Source organism: Lissotriton helveticus, chromosome 5_1, assembly GCF_964261635.1.
Source record: "Lissotriton helveticus chromosome 5_1, aLisHel1.1, whole genome shotgun sequence".
Classification (NCBI taxonomy): Eukaryota; Metazoa; Chordata; class Amphibia; order Caudata; family Salamandridae; genus Lissotriton; species Lissotriton helveticus.
The window spans coordinates 1,216,497,359-1,216,512,544 of NC_136065.1; positions in this window are offsets into that span (position 1 = coordinate 1,216,497,359).

The window sequence follows — 15,186 nt, forward strand, 5'->3', positions numbered from 1 at the left end:
GGTAATATTTTTTTACAAGGTTTTAGAATATAGGTGGTAGTAGAAACCACTTTATTAATCTGGTTCCTGCAGCTCAATTTCTCATCAATCCAGAAGCCCAGATTTTTCATTTTTCTAACTGGCGTGGGAAGCTGGCCCAGGTCTGCTGGCCAGCAGTCTGGCGTCCAGAGATGAGGATTATTTCCAAACAAAACCACCTCTGTTTTGTTGGAGTTCAGTTTCAAACAGTTTTGGGTCATCCAATCCCCCACGGCACTCATACAGTTTTGTAGCCTCTGGGGGGGTAGTCTGAATACCGCCCGGAAGAAGGTTCACCGCTATTTGGGTGTCGTCGGCATAGGATGTTAGTGTGAACCCAAATGATTCTATGAGGGGTGACAGTGAGGAGACATAAACATTAAAAAGGGTCGGGCTCAAAGATGAGCCCTGTGGAACACCACAAGGCAGAGAGAATGGCTTTGCTTTGAATTCCTCAAGAGCTACGGTTTGTACTCTATCAGTTAAAAAGGATTTAAGAAGTTTCCATGCCGAGCCCTTCACTCCTATCTCCTGTAGACGGTTCATCAACACCGCGTGATGGACCGTGTCGAATGCCGCCGAGAGATCCAACATTATGAATGCCGCATTACTTCCTTGGTCTAAAATCATTCTAATCTCCTTTGCAGATTTTACGAGCGCCACTTCCGTACTGTAACCTCCTCTGAACCCAAACTGGGTTGGGTCTAGGGCCTGAGTATCTTGCAGAAAGGTGTTCAGTTGAGCATTAATGTTCCTTTCTATTACTTTTGCTAGAAAAGGGATTCTAGAAATAGGTCTAAAGTTGTTAGGATCGGTGACTTCCAGATTGGATTATTTTAGCAGTGGTAGAATTGAGGCCTGCTTCCAGTCTTTAGGGAAGTACCCCTCCAAATACATGGTATTAAAGATAGGGGTCAGTATTTTTGAGACAGACTCTGCGGCTGAAATGACTACAGAAGTGGGGCATGGATCAGTTGGAGAGCCTGATTTTACCTTCTGTAGTAAGTTGCAAGTGTCTAGTTCTGTTAATGGGGTAAAGTTAAGTAAGAGCGGGTTATTTTTGTTAGTTTCTGTAGGAGCTAACTCTGAGCTATGTGTTGTTTCATGAAAGGAGTTAGAGAAGGTGACAAAGATGTTGTTCACCTTCTCAAAGAAACAACTAGCAATTATATTACACAGCTCCTGGCTGGATGAGAGGGTTGGGGTACATGGAAGAGATAGTTGTTTTACTATTTTAAGAATCTCTTTGGAGGAGTTTCTGGCTTGAGTGATTCTGTCAGAGAAATATTCTTGTTTTGCTTTGAGGAGCAGCTGTTTATATACTGCAAGACTTGTTTTATGGTCCTGCCTATCCTTGTCTTTGTATCCCTTCCTCCATTTTCTTTCCAGATGTTTACAGACTAATTTCTGATCCTTAAGTTCGGGAGAGGAACCATGGGGCAGAGGGATTTTGTCTGGTGTGATGAAGATATTTTATAGGTGCTAGTTCCTTACCTACCTCTGCTAGCCAATTGGAGTAGGAACTGGTAGCCTCATCTATGTCTCGAGGCATCAACGGCATGGTTGATGTAAGTAGTTGGTGTAGTTCCTTAGTATCTATCTTATTCCATGCTCTGGTCACTGAATGTTTTCTCAGAGGTTTAGGGGTCACACGGTCGGGCAGAGTAACCTGATATAAGACCGCTGAGTGGTCTGACCATGTCAGAGGGAGGACATTGAGGGTTTCCAGTAACAAGTTATTTGAAAAAAATCCCATCCAGGGTATGGCCAGCTAAATGAGTGGCTTCCCTCACTAGTTGTTTTAAGTTTGCACCTTCCATTAATTCCAGTAGCCGAAGAGTATCTGGATCTAGGGAGGCCTCCAGATGAAAGTTAAAGTCCCCCAGAATGGTATAGGAATCGAGGCTAATCCCTCTTTCCAGTATACATCCTATCTGTGTCAGAAACCACCCTCTTGGGCCAGGGGGCCTGTAGATAAGGGCTCCTCTAAAAGAGTAGTGGTGTGAGATATTAAGACAGAACTCCAAGGTTTCGCAATCCTCCATAATGATGGGACTGAAAGATGCGGAGATGGATTTATGATATATAATTGCCAGCCCCCCTCCTTTTTTATGGGGTCCTATTCAAAGTGTAGCAGAGGTAATTGGGTGGCGTGGCTTTAACTAGGTCTGGGCCAGAGGAATCATCCGTCCATGATTCTGTAATAAATGCGACCAGGATTCCTTCCTCCTCAATTAGAGAGGCGCACTCTATACTGTGTTTGACCAGGGATATGGCATTGAGCAGGGTACATTTACGGGCCAGGTGAGAGGTCTTATTAACACCGTTAGTATTTTGCGGTGGTGGGGTCGCTATTGATTCCAGAAGAAGCTCTGGCAAAATCCATGTGCGATATCGAGCACCTCTGAGATGTGGTAATGGGATTGAGGGCTTTAAGCATGGTATTTGAATATTCAATCATGTCTTTGCCTGAAGGGATCCAACCAGGGGGGATGGCGCTAGGCGCAGGTCTGGCGCGGACAGGGGCAGACGGGCTCGCCTTTGGCGCACCATCGGCGCGTCCGCTGCGCGCTCGCACCTGCATCTGTTTTTGTACCGGCAGGGTCTCCCAACGCTAGACTGCTGCCCGGAGTACAACTAAGATGGCGGCGGTCCCGCGTTTAGACTGCGGGGAAGAAAGCTATGGATTAGAGGTACGTATGTCGCCAGCATGCAAAGTGCAGTTTTAAATCATACAGGCATAAAAATCATAGGTTAAAACACACAAAATCGTCTTTAAAACCCGGTTCCAAAATGCCCCAAGTCGGATTCTAAATAGCAGCAGTGCAACAATAGTCCCACAAAATAATGCGAAATGGGTATTTTACAAGCAATAAGAGTGGTCTCTCCCGGCTGAGCCTCAGGAGGACTTCTCTAGTCGCGCTCGCACCTGTATCTGTTTTTGTACCGGCAGGGTCTCCCAACGCTAGACCGCTAACCGGAGTACAACTAAGATGGCGGCAGTCACGCGTTTAGACTGCGGGGGAAGAAAGCTATGGATTAGAGGTACATATGTCCCCAGCGTGCAAAGTGCAGTTTTAAATCACAAAGGCATACAAATCATAGGTTAAAACACATAAAATCGTATTTAAAACCCGGTTCCAAAATGCCCCAAGTCGGATTCTAAATTGCAGCAGTGCAACAATAGTCCCACAAAAGAATGCAAAATGGGTATTTTACAAGCAATAAGGAGGGTCTCTCCCGGCTGAGCCTCAGGAGGACTTCAAGATGTCCCTCAACTTCAACTCCATGAGCATTAACACACCTTTAGCTAAACCTACTCAAAAACCTTAAGAAGGGGGGGGCGTGGCTTGGCGCCCGGCGAGGTCGGCGGCTCTAATGTGAGCGCTCCGGGTCGGCAGGGGTCTTCGCTACTTTTCTGCATCCCCCGGCACCTGCAACCTTCACTTTTCGAGACCGGACATCAAGGGAACCTACGCGCCTGTAAACGCGGCAGCTTCCGAGGGGCGGAATGCTCATTTTTCCTCGTTTTGCGGCGGACGCGGCTCTCTGACAGCCGCGACCGCCATTTTGGCTCCTCACACCGCAAATCACGGAACACTCGCTCGCAGGTCATGCGTGCCTGCCAAAGAACTCTGCTTCACTCCAACTGTTCCTGGTGAGCTTTTTTCTTCAGTTTTTCATTCATGCAGTATGCCTTTGAGGAACGCCGCTTTCCAGTCAGTTTCCCTGTGTTTGTGAAAGAAGGTTTATAATGCTGGCGGCCATTTTGCGTCATTGAACTTCCCTCAATTAACCTACGTGACACGCAGTCTCAGCATATTTTATATCACAGGCGCTGCAATTCCTCATGTTTTTCTGCATATTTCTATCTACAATCTGCAGCACTTTCTTGCAACATGTTTGCGCATTCACTTTTGTCTGCTCATCTCGCATATATAATGCGTTTTCCCTGATGGACTCCTCTTGCTTCATATTGCGCCAATACTCTGCATTTCAGTGTCATGCTGATTTTTTGCTTTATTCATCAATGTGCCACCTCCTTCAATTAACTATATGAACGCTGCTCCACATATTTTTCTAACTCCTTGGCGTTCTTGAGATCAGAGCAGATAGCCTTCTTTCCTTTCCTTTTTCAATTTTTGGGAGTTGGTGCACCTTTCTTCAATCAAGAGCTCCTGCGCACACTCTTTGATATCTGCGGGCACGCACCGGATACCACTGGACTTCATTTCTCCCTAACAATCACTCTTTCTTATGGAAAGAAAGGCAATTTCTCGTACTCCCAAGAATCCACGTCGTGTTTTCATTAAAAACTCGAAAGTCTTCTCTGCATTGGCGCACCTAGAGGCCTCTCAAGAGCTCGTCACTCAGATGTCGCAGTCCAACACGGAGCGGCATATCCAACCTCCAGGGAAAGTCACCACAAAGCGCCTTAAAAAAGATCCTCCATCACCGACAGGATCCACATCAGCTGTCTCCATGGAGTTGTTATTGGAAGAGATCCGTGCCCTCAGGCCCTTTATGGAAGAAACTAACTCTAAGTTGCAGGTTCTTACTGACAACTGGTCCCAGATGGATGCCAGAGTGACCACTGTGGAACATTCGCTGACATCTCTTCAAGAGTCGTCCTCCAAGGTGTCACACATGCAGTCTCAGATCTCCTCTCTCCAAAAGCAAGTTGAAGAATTGGAGAACCGGAACAGACGCAATAACCTTCGACTCTACGGCCTGGCGGAGAATTGTGAGGGGACTGACCCCATCGCCTTTTTCAAATCATTTCTACCCAAGCTTCTTCATCTGCCTGAGGGTACAATGCTTAACATCCAACGGGCGCATAGGCTGGGTCGCCTCTCCTCTACTGCTTCCCCTTCTTCACGACCAAGAGGTGTCATCATGTACTTTCTAGAATATACTGACCTGCTCAAAGTCATCTCAGCAGCTCGTGCCTCACCTCGTCTTCAATGGTCCGGTTCCAATCTCTTCTTTGCGCAGGATTATGCCAAGACCACAGCCAACCGTCGCAAGGCCTTTTTGGATATGCGACCAGAGCTTCGCGCCATTGGAGCCAGATATGGCCTTTTTCATCCTTGCTTATTCAGAGTTACTCACAACAACAAGACAACTACTTACGAGGATCCTGTTCGTCTATGAAGTTTTTTGAACGCAACGCAAGCATCTGATATGGACTTCTCCAGTTCCTCGTCAGCCTTCCCTCCATGACGTTTGCATGATGTGGCTTTGGTATTCTGATTAATCTGCATGTTTAATATTTGTTGCTGACTGCATTACTGTTTGCCTTCGCTCGGTTTTACAGCATCTTCAGTTTCTATACTCCTTTTTTGACTCTTCTCCATTTCTCTTACGTCCCTGTTAGTTAAATACGTAATGTTCGTATACTTTTTCGTCCTTTTACTGGTGTTCTGTTTTCTTCTCTTCTTATTCATGTTACTCCTTTTTGTTGTTCTTCCCTTTTTCTTGCAGGTTTCATAATTTGTATAGCGTTCTCCCCTCGACTTGCTGGTTCGCTTGCATTGGACGTTCTGCCTCCTCCAGTTGGCGCTCCCCCCTCACTCCTCTCTCTTCGTCTCCTCTCCCTGGTGATCATCCCTCCTCGTCTCTACCCTCCGTAAGTATGTTTTCCCTTTCCCCCCTGATGCTCGCTTCCCTTATTGTATCTCTCTCTTTCTCATTTTCACTAGTTTCCTTTGTTCCACAGGTGTCTTCCTTTCTTGTTTTTCGACGATCCTTCTACCATCAATTCCCTCTCATCACTTTCTCTAATCCTTGGACTACCTTCTTATACTTTTTAAGTCAACAGCTCCTACTTCTCACTTTTTTACTCTCTATCCTCCTCCTTCATCCTTCTATTCAGTATGGTATCGCATTGCCTTTTCTTAACTTCCTTATTTTCTCTGGTTTTTCTCTCCTTCTGGGTTCTTCTCACATCTTTTTCCTTTCTGCTGATATTTTCTTCCTTCCTTACATAATATGTCTTTGAAAGTAATTACATGGAATGTTAAAGGCATTAATTCTCCTATCAAACGACAGAGAATTTTTTACTCACCTTGCACGTTTGAATGTGGATATTGCTTTTTTGCAAGAAACCCATTTGTCTGCTGAAGAATCTGTCAAATTGAAAAGAAGTTGGGTGGGTGATGTTTACTACTCTCCTGGAGATGGTAAACGTAATGGTGTGGCCATTTTATGTCATAAAGCTCTTTCTCATTCTTTGCTAGCTCAGGAATCGGATGCTGATGGCCGTTGGACTTATGTTAAACTCTCTGTCAAGAATGTTCCAATTTCTCTCCTAAATGTTTATGCCCCTACTACTGGTGACCCCGCTTTTTGGTATTCATTTTCCCAACATGTCTCCAGATTCATTGACGATAACTTTATTTTAGCAGGAGACTGCAACCAGCCCTTGGATCCCTTTCTAGATAGGAATTCCAAGGCACACTTCATCCCTAATAAGTCACACAAATCCTTTTTTCAAACTATTTCCCAGCATAAACTTACTGACGCTTGGCGTTTATGCAACCCAGAACTTCGGGAATTTACTTTTTACTCCCCATGCCATCATTCCCAATCCCGAATCGACTACATTTTTGTTACCCACAACATTGTTCAGACCCTCACCCATGCTGAAATTGGCCAGATTTTACTTTCTGACCATGCCCCCACTTTAGTACAATTGGACATTTTACCCAAATCTGTTGGTCCTAAACGGTGGCGATTTAACAACTCTCTTCTTTTAGACCCTAAATTTACCACCTCCTTCACTACCTTTTCAGATGAATTTTTCTTTTTGAATGACAATTCCCCCGTCCCCAAGCACACCATTTGGGACGCCTTTAAGGCGGCAGCGAGAGACTTTATAATTGGCTTTGTTGCAAAAAAACGGAAAGCTGCTCGCAATTTCACACAGGCTATCCTTCTGGATATTAAAAAATTGGAGCATTCTTATTTCACTTCCCGCTCTCAGGAAACTCTCACCGCCTTGATTGACGCTAAAATGAAGTTTAACAAAAAATCCACGGACGATGCATCCCTGTATCTTTTGAAATCAAGTGCCAAGTTTTATGGGGGCAAAAATAAGGCTGGTAAGATCTTAGCTAATTATCTAAAAGTTAAGCAAAATAAGTTAAACATTGAATCAATCTACGACGCTAATTCCAATCTCAAACACACAGACGCAGATATCCTCACTGAATTTTCTGCCTTTTACAAGACCCTATACTCTTCTGAGACCCAGCCATCTTCTCATTCCCTGGACACCTTTTTTTCTACTATTCAAAAACCAGCCCACTTTCCTCTTGACCTTTCTCACTTAGAGCTTGACATATCCCAACAAGAACTGCTCAAGGCACTTCAAACTCTCCAAAAAGACAAGGCTCCTGGGCCAGACGGCTTTACTGTAGAATTCTTTCTCCATTTCTCAAAGCTTCTTATCCCAAAACTTCATTCCCTCATTGGCACTTTCCTCACCCTGGGTTCCTCCTCAGGCTCTTTTTCAGATGCGCATATTTGCCTCATACCCAAGGAGGGGAAAGACCCTCAATATTGTAAAAACTATAGGCCAATCTCCTTGGTTAATATTGACTATAAAATATTTGCGAAATCTCTTGCGGCTCGTCTCGACCTCCTTCTCCCAGATCTTCTGGGTGAGGAACAGTCGGGCTTTGTTAAAGGTCGCTTCATTACTGACAACACTAGACTCCTCTTTAATATTCTATCTAAATCTCGCCTTTTACCCCATCCCCTCGCGGCCATTGCCCTGGATGCTGAAAAGGCGTTTGATAGGGTTGAATGGGCCTATCTTTTTCATACCCTTCGTTGGTTTGGCTTTGGTCCTGTTTTCATATCTCTAATTTCACTACTTTATTCTAACCCGCGTGCAGCGGTCTGCGCCAATGGTCAAATATCCTCTTTTTTTGATTTGAAAAGAGGAGTTCGTCAAGGATGCCCCCTATCTCCCTTTCTCTTTAATTTGGCCTTAGAACCTTTCCTCTCCAAACTTCGTCAAAACCCCTCCATTCACGGTTTCCAATTATCAGACTCCCACATCAAATTAGCCGCATACGCAGATGACATCCTTCTCTTTGTTTCTAACCCTACTGTTTCATTTCCCGCCTTCCTCACTGAAGTCCGCGCCTATTCCCAAATATCGGGCTATAAACTCAATAACGATAAATGTGAGATCCTTCCCTTAACTAAATTTACATTTAAACCTGCTTTTGCCGCCTCTAATTTTACATGGAAGCCCTCTAATATTAAATACCTTGGGCTGCACATCACCCCCACCATCCCAGATACTATTTCCCTTTGTATGTCCAAATGCATCCAAAAATTGGCGGATCTCACATCCAAATGGCACCCTCTTTACTTATCCTGGTGGGGTCGCCTTGACACCATTAAAATGATGCTATCCTCCATTGTCCTATATACTCTCTCTAACATTCCAATCCCCATCCCTTCTAAATTTTTCAAAAAGATTAATTCTACTCTAACGTCCTTTCTTTGGAATAAAAAGAAACCCCGAATGTCTCTAATCCGTCTGATCCGTCCTAAATCAGAAGGTGGGGTTAACTTTCCCGACTTTCCTGCTTACCATAAAGCATTCCAACTGCGACAAGCCTCTTTTTGGTTACAGGACCCTAGCGCCCCCTGTCCTCTATGGACTAAATTTGAACGTCGTCTTCTTTCCCCCTTTTCCTTTGCCGAATACCTTTCCTTCTCTCGCAAACCCGTTTCCATCTCTACTCCTATTCATAAATTTACTGCTAAATTGCTCCTATCTTCTTCTCATTCTCCTCCCACAACCATTGCTGATTTTCTTTCCTCCCCCATTTGGCATAATACTTCCTTACTCATTCGCAACAGGCCCTTCTTTTGGAAAACATGGCATAACAGGGGTTTGCGGTGGATTTCCCAACTCTTTTCTCATTCCTCTTTCTTACCTTTCGATACTCTTTGCTCCCTTTACAACTTGCCTACCTCCTTTGCTCGCAATTATCAAGTGCTTAAGGATACAGTCCTAACAAAATATAACTGCCTCTCTCAGCTCTGCTCTCCCCCTACTTCATCCACTCTCCCTTCCTCACTTCACTCCTTTTTACGCACTACACCAAAAGCTGCTGCTATCTACAAGTACCTCCACACCGGCGAGTCTCCCAGACCTAAATCCAAAGTGGAGGAATGTTGGGAACACGACTTGTCTGTATCCTGGTCAGTTTCCTTTTGGGACAAAATTTGGACCAAGATTCGTAAATCCTCGAGAGCAGCAACCCTTACACAGACTTTGTTTTTTATTTACAACAGGCTTCTCTTCACACCCCATGATCTCCACAAACGCTTTCCTAACACCCCTCACACATGCTGGTCCTGTTCATCGCCACAAGCTACTTTATTTCACATGTTATTTTTGTGCACTCATGTCCGCAGTTTTTGGTTACAGGTTTGGGCTCAAATTAATTTGATTTTCCACACTTGTATCCCTTTTTCTCACACACACGTTTTCATGGGCAGCCTTTCCCCTTGCTGGGATAACGTTGATCTAAAGCCTCAGATTGTCGACTTACTACTGGCCGCCGCCTTCCAACAACTAACGGTCAATTGGAAAGACTCCTCCAATATTTCCTTCAAGACGTGGTGGTTCAATGTCTGCCACAATCATAGACTTGACACTGCTTATGTTTTTCCGGCATGTATGGCTGCAAAACGCATGGATTTATGGATACCTGTTACGCTTTATTTGGACTCATGTACTAAACGCTTGTTTCACCCTCCACCTTCGCAACAGGAAGTCCCCAAACATCCTTAATTGCTCGATGCATTCCGCTTTTTCTTCGTTGTATCACCTTCTTATTCCTTTCCAATGTTTTTATGCTTCTCATGTTTAATGCTTGACATACTTTCCCTTTACCTTTTCCTTTTTCTTTTATCTAGTACCCAGACTTACCCTTTCACAATATCTGCATATGTATGATTGTTTTATTCTGCTCATAGTCTTTCAGTTAATATTCTCATGTATTTTGTTTTTGACACCTGGATTTTCTCTTGTCATTATCTAATAAAACTTTTCTTGAAACTTAAAAAAACCTTAAGAAGGCCATCCTTCCTAATGGCACCAGATCTGACTATTCCGGGTTTATTATGGAACCTTTTTAAAGAAGTATATTTGCACAGAGGTTTCTATTCACCCGTCTGGACCTCTCTGCTATGGAGAACTCCACACAACAGGAATAGGATCCTGTTGGAAAGATCACTTGACTTTCACAGAAATACGCCTGGAAACCTGCATCTGACTTGGTGCAATCCTGGGAATTTTGTGAATTGCTAAAAGCAGGAAAAGTATGTTTAGTAGGAGGCGAAGACCTTTGCCTGTACTTTTCCTCCTTTATTTGTGAATTTTGGGTGCTAAGAGAGTTAAAGAGTGAGACCTAAATAGTATATTGTGAATTGGACACCGGGCGAAGAATGCAGCAAATGAGGGGGGCTGTGATATTCGTCTCCTGAAGTCCACAGCAGTCATTTACACAGTGGTTACTATATCTCTACGACAACTTCCATCAAACAAATGTCTACCATCTCACAATGATTCAGAAAAGGGGGTGGTGATGAACAGAGTGCCTGAATTAAGCAGACCACTCTTACCCAGTCCAAAGATCAGGGCTTGATCCATCACCGTTTTTTAGCTCACTGCACCATCCCAGCTCAGAACTTGGCTATATGCAAATTAGTCTGTTCCTGTCCCAGTGCATGATGGGAACAGGGCAAACCAAACTACCAAGCCAATTCTTATACAGGGAAGGAAACAAGCTACCGGGGACCGGTTTCTGGCATTTCAGCCTCGTCGGCCCGGCTTGCTTGAATCCTGATGGTGCAATGAGCAAGGGACTCACATCTGAGTATACCCTTCCACGCTTATGGTGGACAAAATGATTCAGAAAAGGGGGTGGTGATGAAGTGGTCTGCTTAATTCAGACACTCTGTTCATCACCACCCCCTTTTCTGTACCATCTCACAATGGCAGACTTTAGCCTTTGAATGTGTTGTTACCACTGAAGCATTTCCAAGCAATTGATAACATTTTTTGAGACGGCCACCCCTTCTCCCCTTTTTCTTGCAATTTGCAAGGATCTGCTATGTTGAGATTGTGAGTCACAAGATATTTGCAACTCAGATTGTCATTTTGATACATACATTTTGTTTTTACCTCTGAAAGTCCTGCCACATTGTGGAATGTGAGCTTTATCTTTATAAGTTTGAAAACAGTTCATGCCCTAAGTGTCTAAAACTTCCATAACTGATAAAAAAAACTCTTCCAAAGAAATAAAACTAAGGGGCCTATCTTTAATAAGAAAAAGAACCGTTTATTTAACACAAATTCCGTTTATTATATTCAAAACAAACAGCAATTCATTGCAATAATATTGTGTCTCGATCTGGTGATATTGTTTTAAAACAAAGTAATCTGTAAACCCCATTAAACATGAAGAGTAAAGGATTTAAAACTACATTGTTTGAAAATAAATATGTGTTGAGACCAGTGAACTCATTAGAACCTCAGTTTATAAAGAAGTGGTATTTACTTTGGGTTTTCAGGGGGTAGAGAGATGGCGTATGCTTTTAGAAAGGGCATGACAAAATTGGTTTAGGATGATGCGTTTTTTTACATTAACTTAAATTTGATGTGTTTTTCACAATAAAAAGAAAATTCTGAAATACAAACAGAATAAGATGCGTAAACCTTCCAAATAACAACTCTTGGTTCTAAACATTTAAAGAAACTTTAAAACGTGTTCAAGATATCGATCAGGTGTCAAGGGAAGCAACGAAGGGTTTCATTCATAAATCTTTCAGTGACAGTACCTTATAGAGCATCCTTCACCCCCATTAGCAACATGCGCGTGCACCAGTGGCCAGAGTAATCTCTCTCTAATGCTTTAGGGGTGAGCGAGAGAAATGAGACACGGAGCTCACGTGTGCTAGGATCTTTGCGACTCAATGGAGAGTCAAATGTCCAATACAGTTGAGGGTTTATCTTGTTAGCAACACGACCACCGCCAACTGATCTGTGTTCTGGTTTTCAAACGCTGCCTGTGATGTACCCACATTATTCTACGAAAGAGGAAGAACACAGAATACAACAACCTCACCCTGCTGCATATATTTCACGTCTGTTCACCTGCTCGGTTCGCTCGCATACCTCTCTTACAGTGACTCTGTCTGTAATTCATGTCAGTGTTTGTGTCTGTTAGTTCTCTGTCATTGTTTTTTCTTCGTTTCCTCTCTAGGATTGTATTTCGCTCATTCTCCTGCCCTCTGTCTTCTCTTTTCACTCTACCTGTTTCTCTTTCTTTTGTTTTCTGACTCACCCTTGCTCTCTTTCTGTTTTCTTATATCCTCATTGTCTTCTTCAACCATGCCTCACCCTTTCAGCCTCTTCCTCACTTCTGCTCTTCTCCTATTATTAATTCTCACCTTTTTCTTTAGTATTATACCTTGTGTTTTTTCCCGTCTCCTCTTTTCACCATAATTTAGTATGTTTATGTGGCTGTCTTAGGGGCTATCAAATGTTATTACCATTGCAATAAAAAAAAACATCTTAAAGAGAACTGTGGACAAGCATGCCTGTAAAGTGGAAATGGTGGCACCCTTATCGCCATTGTAAGGAAGGATCTGGCTGTCATCAGCATGTATATGTATACAGGGCTTTAAGTGGTCCAGGTCTCACCGGGTCTGAGCACCAGGAGTTTTTTAAAGGGGGCCTCGAAACGGGTCTCAATCGGGCTCTTTTTTGTGCCCTGGCAGAGGTGGTCTATTTTTTTTTTGCAGTAACAGCAGGCATATCAATATGCAAGCACACTGCTCACTTCTCACTAGTGGAGAAGTTACGGCATGGCGTCATGCCAGGTGAGCGTTGTAGGGGAAGGGAAATCCTTTAAAGAGAGTCATTTTCTCTCTGGATTTCCTGTCTCTTCATGAAACTCAGGAGCAGCAACATTGTAGTGGTGTCACCAGGGCTTTAAGTGGAAGATTTTTCAATATTATGTACAAGCTACAGTTGCTGCTTATTTATCTTGTGCAACTAACAACCATTGACAAAGCCAATAGTCCTGACTTGTAAGTATGATGTTACTTGTTGTATCATATATCTGGATGCAATGACAGATACAGCAAAATACAAGTAGGGGGCGGCACACTACGCTAAGCAGGGATTTTTAGCTTATGTCTTCAAGCCACGCCCTTAATTACATTGACCACGCCCATTTGAGAGACCCCCAGGTTTTTTATCCCACTTAAAGCCCTGTATGTATATAAAAACTAAAAGTGAATAACTGAGATAAAAAAGCTATGGGTGAAACATAAATATTGTGAAAGAGAGACGTCATGACTAAACCCAGAGGATTTCTGCTTGAAAAAGGCTTTTTGAGGATTCATAGAGAGGAGTGGCAACCGACTTTTCACCATTTTTACAGAGAAAATATTAAATCCTTGCAATTGTGAGACTATGACCAATGACATGGATGCTTTTGTATAAGAAACTGTGACATTTCATACGTAATTGACTTTCAATAAGCAAGTTTACTATCAAACATTCATAAATGACAGTGATTGGTATATTTGCGGTATATATGATGTACTGTGAAAAGAAAAGACCACTCTTTGTAGGGGAAAATGTATTTGTGCAAGAGCGAAAGAAGAGACATCGCTAGCAGCTCCCCTAAGCAGCAAGTGCCAACTACCCTACGTTGAAAAAAAAAAAGAAACAGTAACATTATCCTTAATCCTCGACATCATGGCAAGACCTCTGACCTCCTGGTCAGAGACCTCGCTCTCTGCAAACAACTACAAACTTAGGGGTCTTATTTAAGGATTCAACCGTAATCCTCTGCTCATCCAAACCTTGTCAATAGTACAAGAGTATGAATAAAATATGCTAACAAACCAGATCACAAGATGTGAAGAACCAGTAACGTGAGTCCCCCCTGGTGTAGGATTCCCATCAACGGTCTTGTAATGATCAATATTATCATTTGGTAGTCCTAATCGGGTATTGTGTCTCTAGATCATTGAGACCGGCATACCCCGATAACCAGATATGGGGTAGCGACCCACAATCACTCGGTACTACCACATGATGTTGATGTGGTGGGAAATGCAGTGTAAAAAAAAAAAATAATAAATTATAGTAAGTGGTGATCTTAAAAAAGGATAGGGAGCTCAACCCAGAAAACTTTAATAATTGTTTGCCCCTTCCTTGCTAAAAACAAGAGCAGTGTAATATCGTCATCGCAGTACAAACAAATAGCTGCGAGGAGACCAACATGTTTCAGCCACTCAGGGTTAAGTCCTTCGGCTTTCGTCAGGGTCTCTGTTCTATACCAATACTACTGCTTTAGTTGTGAATAAGGTGTGAAAAAATCATATGAAAAAAACACACAAGTGAAAAACCAGTAAAGGATATGATTTTCCTTCAGCTGTTTCAACTCCTCTCTTCGGCACCTGGTTGAGTATGTACCAGTGTGTCCGGGGAGTGGACCTCACCTCTTCCTGGACCTAGCTCAGGATATATGAGACCCCGCTCTATCCGTCGGTGTCCCAGGCCGTGACTGAGTCAGGGGGAGGCTCTGCCCCTGCAGCTCCGCTGTGGTGCCGCTGCCCCTTTCACCTCTCTGCCTGGTAGGTGTTCGAGGCCCTCCTCCACCTGCAGGCTCCTGCCTGCACCTCATCCCTGGTGTTCCAGTGGGAGATCCTTGCTCTTCTGCTGGCCCGCTGTTGTCTGTCTTGGTGTTGTGCCCGTTTTCTGTCTTTGTCTTATTTGTCCTGTGTTATACTTTCTGTTTTTAATTTTATTTTCCCCCTTTCTTTATTTTCTGCCTCTGTTCCTGTTTGTGCCCTCCGTGCCCATTTTTGGACACTGCTGAACGCGCGGCCCCTGCCTGTTCCTGCTCCCATCTCCCAGCTACACTTCCCTCCCCCTGTTTAATGGCAGCAGCTGCATGAGCATCTGAGCAAGGCCTCTGACCTCCTGGTCAGAGACCTAGCTTTCTGCCCCTGCAACTCAGCTATTGTGCCGCTGCCCTTTCACCTCTCTGCCAGGTAGGTGTTCGAGGTCCTCCTCCACCGGTAGGCTCCTGCCTGCGAATCATCCGCGGTGGT